At 35.8% G+C, this 12963-nt stretch overlaps 1 pseudogene; it reads right to left on the bottom strand.

The window, feature by feature from the left end:
• Positions 1 to 2231: 2231 nt before the first annotated feature.
• LOC134757976 (oxysterol-binding protein-related protein 9-like) overlaps positions 2232 to 12963 on the bottom strand; it is a 36212-nt pseudogene continuing 25480 nt past the window's right edge.

The raw sequence follows: 12963 nt of genomic DNA, 5'->3' as shown, positions 1-12963 counted from the left end.
TTTAAAATAAATAAAATAAGGTTTATATCATTGTGACCAAGGGTTCTGTGGGTCAGGAGTCTCTGTTTGTTTCCTTTTAGTAAAACAAAACAAAACAAAAAAGAAACACTTCTTTTAAAGTGTCAACTCATCCTTCTCTTTTGCTTTCATACAAAAAATTAACACAACATGGAGTGCTTAAAAATTTCCTAGGGTACGGCTCCCACATTGAGAACTTAGTATATGAGATTAATTCACTAGGTATTAGGGAAAGGATCCTAACTTTAACGGGAGGGAAGATGAACTATTTTTCAAACAGGTAGGAACAGAAGAAAAAACATACAGAAAATAAAGAAAGAAAAAAATGTTTCATTGACAATATGGCTTGCATCATTCCCCACAGCAGGACAAATCATTGTAAGCATATACTCAGAATAATTCAATTTCCTAATTAATTGTTTTAAAAGCAAGTTGAAGGAAGAAATGATTTGTTTCCTAAATTTAATGTGATAGAGTGGTTCTAGTGGAACTGTTTGGATCACCCTGTTTTATTTTTGTTTTTAAATCTTATTACTGTTGTCTTGCAAGCTGAAAATATTGCATCCGAATATTAGAGTGAGGTATATGAATTCATTAATAATAAGTAATTCGACCTCAACTGTCAATGCGATTTTTAATTTCTAGCAGCTTTTATGAAGCACCTTATAATTTCAATTTTTTTTTTTACCTCTGGATCTCAAAGTAGCATTTCCTGGAGCTGGCCATAATTACTTTATTATGGCTTAAAATTGCCTGTGTGGAGGCTCACTGTGTAGTTTCTACAGAGCCCACTGAAAATATAAACAACTAAGAAAAGCATATATTTTCCTGCAGAAATAACTTGAAAAATCATTTACAGTAAATGTGTAACTGAAAATACTTTACCTGCACTTGTTTGGGTATTGGCACTGCTAACATGCAAATGCTCTTTCAATGTTAGTTGTCTTTCTTTATATTTTACACTACAGAAAGATCTCTTGCTGATATTTGTTAGTAAGTCAATCTTTCTTACAAACATCAAGAGATGACCTTTTATGACCCAAAGATTTATCAAGTCACCAGTCTATTCCCTGGGGCCAGCATCTTCAGGCTCTTCCTCTGCCAGTCACATCTGTTGAAGGACTTTGCTAAATCCCATGAGAAAATGGACTAATCTACTTGTTTCAAAGAACAAGAATGACATCTTTACTGGCTGTATTTTGTCTATAGAGGAAACGAGTTAATAAAGGATGAAATACTTTATCCAATTTTGAAGATTTGATGCACTGTTATTATAATAAAGGATACAGAGTGTAGCAGTTATTAAACAGCTACTCTGAGAAAATAAGGCTTTATTGCTGGGGAAAAAAAAGAAGAGAAACTTATTGCAATGAACTCAATGAGACAATCATACTTAAAAAGAACACTCCCTTTTGTAAGTTCATTTCTCTTTCTGATATAATATGTGGCTGTGACATTCTGTAATAATTAGTTTCTAGCCTCTTGTTTTGATATTGTAAAAGTCCAAGTGCACCTGCAATTAAGTCCTATTATTTGTGACTTGTAAGGTTGTCCCTATAAATGACACCTGGTGAAAACATTACAGAGGAGGCTTGTCAAAGACTCCTTGAAAACTAATCAGTGTAAAGACTAGGCAATTATCATCAGTGCTAGTTTTTAGATGAGAAAAGACAGCTACAGCCACTGCAATAGCATTCAAAATGAATTCCCAAGTTAGGAGGAGTACAAGTAACCCTCAGGGTTAACCAGATTTACAAAGGATGCTGCTAGGTTATCTAATGAGAGGCAGCTTGAATGTGGCACTTTTGCCATGGAGCTTAAGTAAACCACTTATTTTCTTTTATTCTTTAGATCAGTAAAGTAAATAGAAGTCTGGACTGTTTCATGTCTATATATTAACCAATTTTCATTATCCTTTTCTCTTGCTTTTAAGTAATTGTGCTTAATTGCACTGTTGAATTTTGCAATTTCTAGGGAATTATATTTTATGGCATGGCTCTGAGCTTAAAGAACAAATGTACTCACTTTTTTTGGATGAATAAAAGAAAGCTTTTCCCAAATGAACTGTCCATGTGCATTGGAAAGTCCACTGTCCCTGAGATAGAAGCCGCTACAGTAAGTAGGGACTGAATAAGTTCTCTCAAAGCAAGATTGATTATTGTTTATTAGGCTTACTGACCTGGTCATCAGTTGTAAACTTTATACTTCTCAACCTAATGCTTGGCAGCACAAAAATCTTTCTGCAATGGTTCATAGTAGACCCAGCATTCTCCATCTTCATGAAATACCTTGTCCCCGTTGAATTTTCTGTTCCTTCCTTTCTCAGGCTTCTGCTCTTTGCCTTTCTGCAAGTCTGTGCTTTGCCTCAGTTGACACAGCAAAGTCTCTGATTCTTAAGTTGAATGACATCTTTCCAAAGGCAGCTGGATTTATCCTCATTCTGTTCTTTCAATTTCCTCACTTTCTTCTTGATTATAAGCAACTTCATGATATCAACAAAGACTGTTTTCCCCTTTTTGCATACTGGGCATGCATTACATCATTCCATTTCCCTTCAATTGAGCAAAAAGGCTTCTTGTCATTTGGAGAAAAAATGTCAGGGATAATTCTGTGCTTCTTGCCCCCACAGAAAGTGTAGAAGACGATATAGCCCGGTTTGAAACATTTAATGTTGCATTCTCTCCCTAATTCCCCACAGGGCACTGTGAGGATAAACCTTCCATAACCACAGGGGAACGTGAAAGTGTAGTGCTCATCATATTCTAGACACAAGACATAGCCTTGCCCTAGCTGTGCACCCCAATTGACATCCCATGGAATTTTTATTTGTTCCAGATATGAGCATCAAATTGTATCTTCTTGTTAAAACACTCAGAATAAAAGGCTGCAATGGATGCATGATGGGAAACCTGCTAAGCCATGAATGTTACACTATTTTTGGAGACCTAGGCAACTGGTGCTTCTGAAACTAGCTCTGTGTTATCTTCAATATCATTAGGTAATATCTAGTGATACTAAAACATCTCACTGAAAATGGGGTTGTATGACATTTTGGCGACCATTTCTTTTTTTTTTTTCTTGCATGAAAGGCTGAGAGGTACCATTTTATAACCTAAACCATTCACTCACTAGGACCCTTCTCATCACTAATGTTCAAAAACAGATGCAAAAAAAAAAGTCTGCATATATTTCTAAGAGATCTCTCGAGAATAAATGTTTGAAGAACTATCTTCATTCTATCTTAGTAAGATTCATTCCAAGTCTAACCCATGACAAGACATTCATGATAATGCTCTTATGCTCCTCTGCTGACTGCCTCTGCAACATCCTCTCTATCACCATGTAAATCAAAAAGATGAGCATCACTTGTTCCACTGGATATGAAGTAGTTAAATGATTCTGTGGTAAGTAGGCACTTTAGACTACTTCCAGAGCTACTTTGTGTCAAGACTAAGAAGGATCAAGAAGACTCTATTAAAGTACTTTGAGAATGAACCACTTTGGGAGAATTCACTAGCATCATAGAAGTCATCTTTACTGCTAGAATAAGAGAACACTGGTACTGTGTCTGCAGACAGGTTGACATGACTTGGAGAAGTTAGACTGTGATTAGGTAGTAAATGGCCACTGACTGTGCTATTTGATGTTGGAGGCTCATGATTTCCCAAGGCAACTAATACAAATCTAGCCGTAATGTCTTTTCAAAGTCTTGGACGCTAGACATAAATCCGGAATCCATACCCTAGAGGCCAGTGGGAAGGAGATAGAGCACAGCTTGACCCCAGGCATGCAGCAGGGACCCTGGGGACCCAGAGGTGGCAGTTGCCCCTCTCCCAGAACCATGGTCTACTCAAAGCTCAAATGGCCAGCATGAAAGTCATTTGTCAAAGCTCTTGCCCTCCATCCCTCCAGGGAAGGGAGTCAGAGGCTGCTCCGGAGCAATCCTTTTTGTTCCCCTGCGGATTGATCGGATGGATCCCTAGGCTGTGGCACAGAGAGCCGATATACTCATTGTTTTTAATTTTCATTCTTTCTTTTATAATTTTTCTCTGTGTCTTTATGAGTTTTACATATGCCAACTTAGAAATATGTAAGTGAAGAAAAAAGCTAAGCTTTCAGAAATACACCCAGTAGCAACTAAATGTAATCCACCAATAACTGAAATCGCTGCATCTGATAAGTCACCAATATGTTACAATGAGATTTGCAACATTTAATAAACATCTGTTATGTGACTTTTTTGCCAGATATTTTCAAATATGTTAATTTATCTTAAAAAGTAAATAACTAAAACAACTTATTTTAAAAATTATGCCCTTTATAGTATTTTTAGTAAACAATAAGTCAGGTATGAAAATATAGAGTTCTGTATTAATTTACACAGGGCTTTATACACAGTCAAATTCAGTAATAGTAAGTAATATTTTTACAACACAATTCACCATATAACATTGATACTCTCAGGAATAACACCACTCACTTTGAATAAGAGATACGAAATTAACTATAATACTCTTCTGAATGCAGAGTAATGAAAAACCTATGTAGGGAATAAATCCCATTTATTTCTGCCTCAGATGCCAGTGATAATACATATTTTAGTTCGAGCATCTGACTGGAACATCTGTTACCTGTTTTGCTCTGGCTTCTGAAAGCTCTCTTTTTAGTGTGACTGATCCCCACTATGTGTTTTATGATGTACAAGTGGCATAACAGCACATAGCATATGTTATTCGGTATTGGGCTACATGCCTTTCATTGACCGAGGCTACAAATCTTCTTTTAATTCGTCAAGTAACATAAGGATTCTTCAATAATCTAGTCTTTAACACCTCTAAGCCATACATAGAAAGACTTCCTTTGGTTACAAATACAATAAGAAGTCCACGTTTGTAACCCTTGTTTCGGACAGTATTACCACTTGGGCCGGGAGAAAAGCAAAGAGACAACAAATAGTATTACGTGAGAATGGCAATAACAACAAGGTTCATTTTAATTATGTTTTGATGAAAAGAGAACAATGACATTAAACCTAAGAAAGAAATCCTGACAGTTCCAGTTTAGAGAGTATCAACCATATGCCGTATGGTTTCAATATTCAAGGGAGGAAGTGAAGATCAAAAAGGTGATGTGAGGTATGCCAATCCACATAGCTAGTAAATGCAATTTAGGGCTCCCTCATGTTAAATCCAATGTTCTTTGCCCATCTTCATATTATTGTCATTAGATAAGCAACAAAGGTGAGAATAGAAGCAAAGTACTCAGGGAATCTCATCCTCTAATATTCTGTCTCATTGGGCTCCAAAGTGGCCATTCTCAATAATCATTATTTCCTTTCCACTATGCCTGTGCATTCTGTTCCTGCCATTATATCCCCTTCTCCCTGGATTTTGCCTGTTCTTAGCACATTGCTTGATCTACAGTGCATAAAAGTGTCCTCTGTGACTTCAGAGACTGAATATCCAGATGAACATTCAGATGAAAAAAGCTTTGCGGTGACCACCTGCTACTCTTGGAAGAGTCAGGGAGAAGCCAGTTGTGTGTGAAAAGTCTGGCTATCCTGAGAACGCCACGTGGTGAGGAATCCCAAGTTAGCCATGTGGAGAGGCTCGAACACTGAGAGAGATTCCTGAACCAACCAGTGCCTTAGCAGACAGCATGTAGAGAGGAACCATTGTTCTCAATGACAGACAGAACTGAAGCCCTAAACTTAGAACACAGTCAAACCATTTCAAATCCTCACAACCTAATGAACTGCCCCAGCTTAGGACCCAGGGAAGGTATCACGGAGGCAAGACAAGCCTCCCTGTTGTACCCAGTCCAAATTTCAGATGCATAACACTAAATAAGTTATGAAAAAGAAATCTGATGTTTTTAGGCTGGCACAGTGGCTCACGCCTGTAATCCCAGCACTTTGGGAGGCTGAAGCAGGTGGATCACTTGAGGTCAGGAGTTTGAGATCAGCCTGGCCAACATGGTAAAAACCCAACTCTATTAAATTGCAAAAATTGGCTGGGCATGGTGGTACATGCCTGTACCCCAGCTACTCAGGTTGCTGAGGATGAGAATTGCTTGAACCCAGGATGCAGAGGTTGTAGTGAGCCAAGATCCCACTATTGCACTCCAGCCTATGCAACAGAGCGAGACTCTGTCTCAAAAGAAAAGATGTTTTAACTGAGTTTTGGGTGTTTGCTACAAAGCAAAAGATAATCAAATAAATGGTGTTTTGAGAAAGAATGCTTACTATGTAAGATGCCATATTTATCATCCACAGATGCTCTAAATCTTTGTTGTATCTAATAAGGAAAGGTCTTATTACTATTGTTTAGAAATGTGTTAGTCTCTTCTGTGAAAAGCATGTTTTCATATCCTCAGAAGGAATAAAGAAATAGTATGTACCTGAGGACAAGCGGGATGTACAATGTTTAAAGTAGTATTGTAAGGAGGGCAGTCACAGAAGCCATCTCCAAAGACAATGTTTTTCAATGTTTTGTGAAATAAAATTCAACATGTTCCTTTGTTCTTTCTATCTCTAAGGCTAACTTCTGAAAGCTGTTACAAAATATCCATTCGGAAACGGAGACATGGTGTATAGAAGCCATATATGATTTAGTGGAAATTAAAATGAGCTATGTCCCCTTTCAGTATTGTCAGTATTTGCAAAAAGCATTGACATAAAAATTACCCAGAGACTCAGTTTTTCATTTCTATCTGTTCCTTAGACTGTCAAAAACGCTCAAGAATCCTAATCCACACATTTTGATTAGGTTCCAAACCATATGACTTCAGGCAGAAAGATATTTCAGCCCAATTGGAGGCCCTTAGGGAGAGTATGACTGCTCAGCCTGATTTATTCCATGTGCACAGCCAAAGGAGCATCATAGCTCAATGAATAAATGTATCTATTTAATGATTCTTACACCAGTTTTAGTAGTCACAAAAGGTGCTATATTTATAAAAATAGAAACTACAGCTCTTTTTGTTTTGTTTTTCAAAATTAAGTACATGTGAAGTGCAAGAAACATAAATATCTTAAGGAAAAAGGGTTATTAGCTAAAGATTTCTCCACCTGAGTTGGGAATCCAGGTCTTTGGGAAATTGAGATTGAAGGTAATCATAATCTGTGAATGATTTTAGAAGGACTCAAAATTCACCATTAGAAATTAAAATGTGCTCTAATGCCTGGTATATATGTTCTTGTTGTAATACCATTTAAAGACTATTTTAGGATAAGGAAGCAAAACGTAAGTTTAATGTCAAAAACATCTTGGAGATTATGTTTAATTTGATCAATTAAAACCTTTTTTAAAAAAAGGTTAGTGCTCTGATCTGTTTACTGAATGATTTTTTAATGTCTATTATGAAAGCAGAGGCACTATAGTTGCAGGACAGAATGGAGTGTTTAAATCCATCTTCCATATTCCAGAAAGATGAACTGGACATGAAATAACTCATGATAAAAGCAGACCGCCACTGTATTGACTAGAGCAGAGGTCTTTCTTTCAGAGGTCTTTACCTCTTTCTGTCAAAAGCAAGATAGTAACCATGTTAGACCTTTAGGGTCATAAGGTCTCTGTCACCATCTCTGCCTTTGTGGTGATCACAGCTATAGACATGGCATAAACTAATAGGCATGGCCGTATTCCAACATAGGCTTCAATTTGAGCCCTGGTCTGAAGATTTGGGATTGGGGAAGTCTATCAGATTTTACCATGGAGTGCATTTAGGGGACCAACTCAGGAAGATACAGTCACAAAACCCAGTGATTAGGAATTAGTGGCCAGAAGGAGAGACAAGAAAAATAAAGCCTCAGGGGCAGAACAAAAAAAAAAATAAATGTGATAGCGGGGACTGTACTTATTATGACAGTGGGTGAAGGACTCAAATAAAAATGCTATTTCTCTAGTTGCAAACAGAGAGTATGAAGGCTCTAAGGCATAAAACTCCTCAGAAATGTATATCATGACTTATGCTCCCCCTACCTTTTTTTATGGTCAGGTACCTGGAGCCAAAGAGCTGAAGTGAATTTCATGAAGGCACAGAGCTTAGTCAGTTGCAGAGCCTATGTTTGAAGCCTGATATACTTTCTTCTCAAAGCCACATTCCTTTCATATCATTAGTTGTCCTTTAACAATTCTCAAATGTTTAAATATAAGTATGTTCTAAAGCTTTGATACAGGTGACAGCCCTATGTAGGAAGAGGCTTTTCTGTGTAATTAATCATATGTGCCTTTATATTTACATTGGAGTCCATAATGCAGAAAATGACAACAATAATGGCTTTTAAACTCCATCAGACTATAAGGCTAGGTCCTCTTTGTCATTACTAATAATCTAAACCACTCCACTGCTCTACATTGTGTTGCTCCACTTCTCAATTAATAATTCAAGGTAGCCCTTCAGGTCTTTTCCTTGGAGCTAAGAATTGCAACTAAGCTAAGAAACTATTTTAAATTATTTGCAGAATGTATTGTTACGCAATCCCCATATTGTTATGCTTATTTTAAAGCTGGAACTTCTTGTGAGGTGGCAGTATGCATTAAGTGAACATCAAAAATTAACTACAAATAACGGTAGTTATAAATAGAATGACATCACTGTGCTTAGACTGGCACTGGCCTAGGCTCACCTCACATTTTATTCTGTATTATATTCAGTATATATACAGAATAAAATATACATATATAATTTTTCTATACATATTTTTCTATACCTATATTTTCATAATGTATTTATTACGTATGTGTGTCTTTCTAATGATTATCAGATACATTCTGAATTTATATCATCTGATTTCTAAAACAATATTATATACTACTGTGAAATTTCCATTACCTACTAATATTAATATAATTTTGAAAATCAGACCAATTACTTCAACAGATAGAAATTGTAGGAAATAGAGCTACATAGCTGCACTAACAAGGGACATTGAGATTGGAAAGGCAAGAATATAGAGAAGAGACAAAGAATAAAAAGCAAGTCCGGCATCAAAAGCATAATTGAGTTTATCTGACTAGTAAAAAAAAAAGGCACTAAAATAATTAAGTAAAAGTACATTTCCCAAATCAATTTTTTCTTCTGTTTGAAAAAGATAATCTGTATATGGTTAAACTGATACATTTCATAAAATTAAATTCACATAAATATCATGAAAGATGCATGTGCTTTCTCTGTCCAAATAATTGAAAGTGCCAAAAGAAGCATGTACCAAAATAAGCAAGCCTCAGTGGATTTACTTATGCAAACTGACGTTACAATACTGCCAAGATGACTAAATTCTAGTATTATCAGAATTCATGAAATGCGGCTTGTCTCAAGCGCCTGAGAACTGCTTCTGCTGTTCCAAATTAGATTCTACTATTTTATGTGGTTGCTTTCTTGGGTGAAACCTAAATTAAAATTACGTTCAATTTACAACATTTTTCCTTCTCAGGAAAAATAAATGTTTTGCTAAATGATTCTTACGTCTTATTGAAAATATTACATTATGTTTTTTATTAATTTAAAATTGATATGATGGAATAGTGTAAAAATGTGGCAGAACTTAATTGAGATTTTGCTTCTCTAATCTAATTCTGCTCAGCAATATAACATGCATCAAACAGTGGATTTTTGATAAAAACAATGAATTTAAATTTAAATTTTCAGGTTATATTCTCATTTACATTACCCAGTGCACAAAATGTTTAAGCTCTTCTTTCTTTTCAGACATCCACAATATCAATAAAGATGTCATACATGCACACAACACTTCAGAAACAGAATACAGTTGGCATTTCAGCCAGAAAGAGGATTTTCCTTGGGGGCTCTTTCATTGCTTTAACACTAATCTGTGACAAAAGGGCCTTGTCAAATTCTTATTGCATTTAAGAAGCTTTTGGTGAGATTTGTATTGATCTAGAATAAGGCAACTGACAACATTGCAATAAATTTTTACTACTTAGTACTGATCAATGTGTGTTTTTCCTCTCAAACTTTTTGCAGAAAATTGCCTTAAATTTTTTCAGATATGGCCAAGATGTTGTTAAGTTAATTATATCTTTTTTCTAAGTTAATTATATCTTGTGCAAAAGGTTACAGACACTTAATGAAGAGAAGAGAATACCTTATACTGTGATCTTCATTTTCCTCAGATCAGTTATAGCTAACATGTAAATAAAATACACACACAGAAAAACATACCTGGCAACACATCAGACAACATAGAGATTGACAGATGACACAAGAACCTATATACACTAATTTTTAATTGATCACCATATCTATTTAATACTCTTAATGCCACATTAAAATCATAGGGATTATCAATACATGGCACAGTTATTGCCCCTAAATATTTGATAAGGAAAGGAAATGAATGGATAAATATTGTCTCATGTTCTATTCATACATAGATTTTATCACTATCCCCTTTCTCTCACGTGCTTTAAAAATTTGAGGTTTTAAACCACTATGATGTGTTTTAATAAATGATATTTATTTTCAGAAGCATATTTTGCATTTCTCTTTTTTGATGTACTGCAACTTTTCAAATTCACTTTCTGTCAATCATATGCCTGATTGCAAAGATATTTAGGGTAAAGTAGGAGCAGAGCAAAGATGGAAATAATTTTCTTCAACAATGGAGTAAAAGCAACTGCCAGTAGAAGAATAGATATAATAATAAATTTCACATTTTCATTATGGCATGTTTTTAATAGTTATTTCTATTTCATCTACAAACATCTTTCTGGAACTAGTGCCTAAAGAATAAATGTCATGTCTTAGAATTATTTTCCTAACTATTAACCTTTAGAACAACAGTGTTTATAAAATCATTTTAAAAACTGAAATTTCAGTGGAAGGAAACATTATCAAGTGTATTGTGTTTGTTGAGAATATTTAAATATTTGAACCATAGAGTTCAATAAATTGTTTTTTCATTCCTTTTATTACTTAAAATATATTTTTATCCAGTAAATTTCATATTAAACTGAAATATTAAACTGCATGTTTATTCTCATGCTTTTAAAAAGGTGTAGTGTGGCACACCTTTTATCTATAAATTGTTTTAGCAAGTCTCTGAGCAAAATGGTCAATTAACGGCATTCTCCATTTTATGAAAATTTTATTGATTGTCCACTCTGTTTTGGCAGGAGTAGTGATCTTGATTTCAGACTGACACCATATGTATGAGATAACACTCAGCACCAAATTTACTTAGCTCGTGACCTCAGACACAACTTACTTTACTTAGCAGTGACTTCACGACCATTAGACACAACTTCTGATGTCTAAGTCTCTCCACAGTTTGGTAATGTACAATCAAAAGAGGTAAAGCTGAATTGCTACAAGCCATTAAGTTTCAGAGAAGCCATCAGCTCTTGGATCCTTTCAGCGTAACTGATCATGCCCTATCCCACCCCCTGGAGTACAAGATTTGTTCCCATTCTCGAAGCGACTGATTCTCATAAATACCAGTAATATATCATTTAACATGCAAACACAGTAATTAGATACAGGTGATCTAATTACTGTACCAATACAGTCAGAGTTCTTCACTAGATTCTATTTTATTTGTGTCTGTTGTAGATATCCTCTTAACAATTGCTTTAGTTAATGTGTCAAGAAAGGTTCAAAAAGGTTCAAACTTTCTCACCTATCTGAACCTACAAGAAAGACTAGAAAATCAGCTTTTAACTCCTTTCTTCCATTTAGAAATTCAATTTAAGTATCCTAAATGCCAAAATGGGAGCACTGTTGGCCCTCTGAAATACCATAGCTCTTATGATAATTATGTTGCAATAATACATTATTGTGCATTTATATAATTAAATTTAGAATGTTTACTTTTTGTATTTTTGTTTTAGAACTAAAAATATAAGGCCAGAAGTATAATTTGTAGGGCTTGGAATCAGTAGACCAGCTGGGGCCACAGGCAGTACTTGTGCCACCCCTTCCTCAACCCCAGGCAGCACAGCTCACAGTTCTAGGAGATAATTCTTCCTTCTGCCTGAGAAGAGGAGAGAGAAGGGTAATAAGAACTTTGTCTTGCAACTTGTATAACAGCTCAGCCATAGTAGGATAAGGCACCAGGCAGAGGTATGAGGCCTTCATTCCAGGTATTTGCTCCCAGCACACAAACCTAGACTCACTCTGGGCCAGAAGAAAACCCACTGCCTTGAAGGGAAGGACCCAGACCTGGCAGCATTCATCACCTGTTGACTAAAGAACTTATGAACCCCGAATCATCAGCAGCGGTAACCAGGTATATTCATGATGGGCCTTGGGTGGGACACTGAGACTTCCTGGCTTCAGGTGTGAACCATGACATTGGCAGCTGAGGTAGAGAGAGAGATGGAGGTATAAAGTTTATTCAAGAGATAATAACAAGAAACTTCCCAAACTTAGAGAAAGATACCAACATTCAAGTACGAGAAGGTTATAGAACACCAATCACGTTTTAACAAAAGAAGACTATCTTAAGACATTTAAAACTCAAACTCCCAAAGGTCAAGGATAAGGAAATAATTTTAAAAGCAAAAAGAGAAAGAAGTCAATAACATATAATGAAAGTCCAATACATCTGACAGTAGACTTTTCAGTGGAAGCCTTACAGACTGGGAGAGAGTGGCATGACATATTGAAAGTGCTGAAGAAAGAAACCTTTTACACTATAATATCTGGTGGAAATATTCTTCAAACATGAAGGAGAAATAAAGACTTTCCCAGATGTATTAGTCCATTCTTGCACAGCTATAAAAAAAATCTGGCACTGGGTAATTTATAAAGAAAAGAGGTCTAATTGGTTTACAGTTTCACAGACTGTATAAGAAATATGGCAGCATTTGCTTCTGGGACTGCCTCAGGGAGCTTTTACTCATGGCAGAAGACAAACTGGAAGCAGAGCAGGAGCAAGAGAGCGCGGGAAGGTGGCTCATACTTTAAACCACCAGATGTCAC

This window comes from Gorilla gorilla, chromosome 2 (assembly GCF_029281585.2).
Source record: "Gorilla gorilla gorilla isolate KB3781 chromosome 2, NHGRI_mGorGor1-v2.1_pri, whole genome shotgun sequence".
NCBI lineage: Eukaryota > Metazoa > Chordata > Mammalia > Primates > Hominidae > Gorilla > Gorilla gorilla.
Note: the sequence above shows the minus strand (reverse complement) of the source record. Positions and strands in the feature narration are given on the sequence as shown.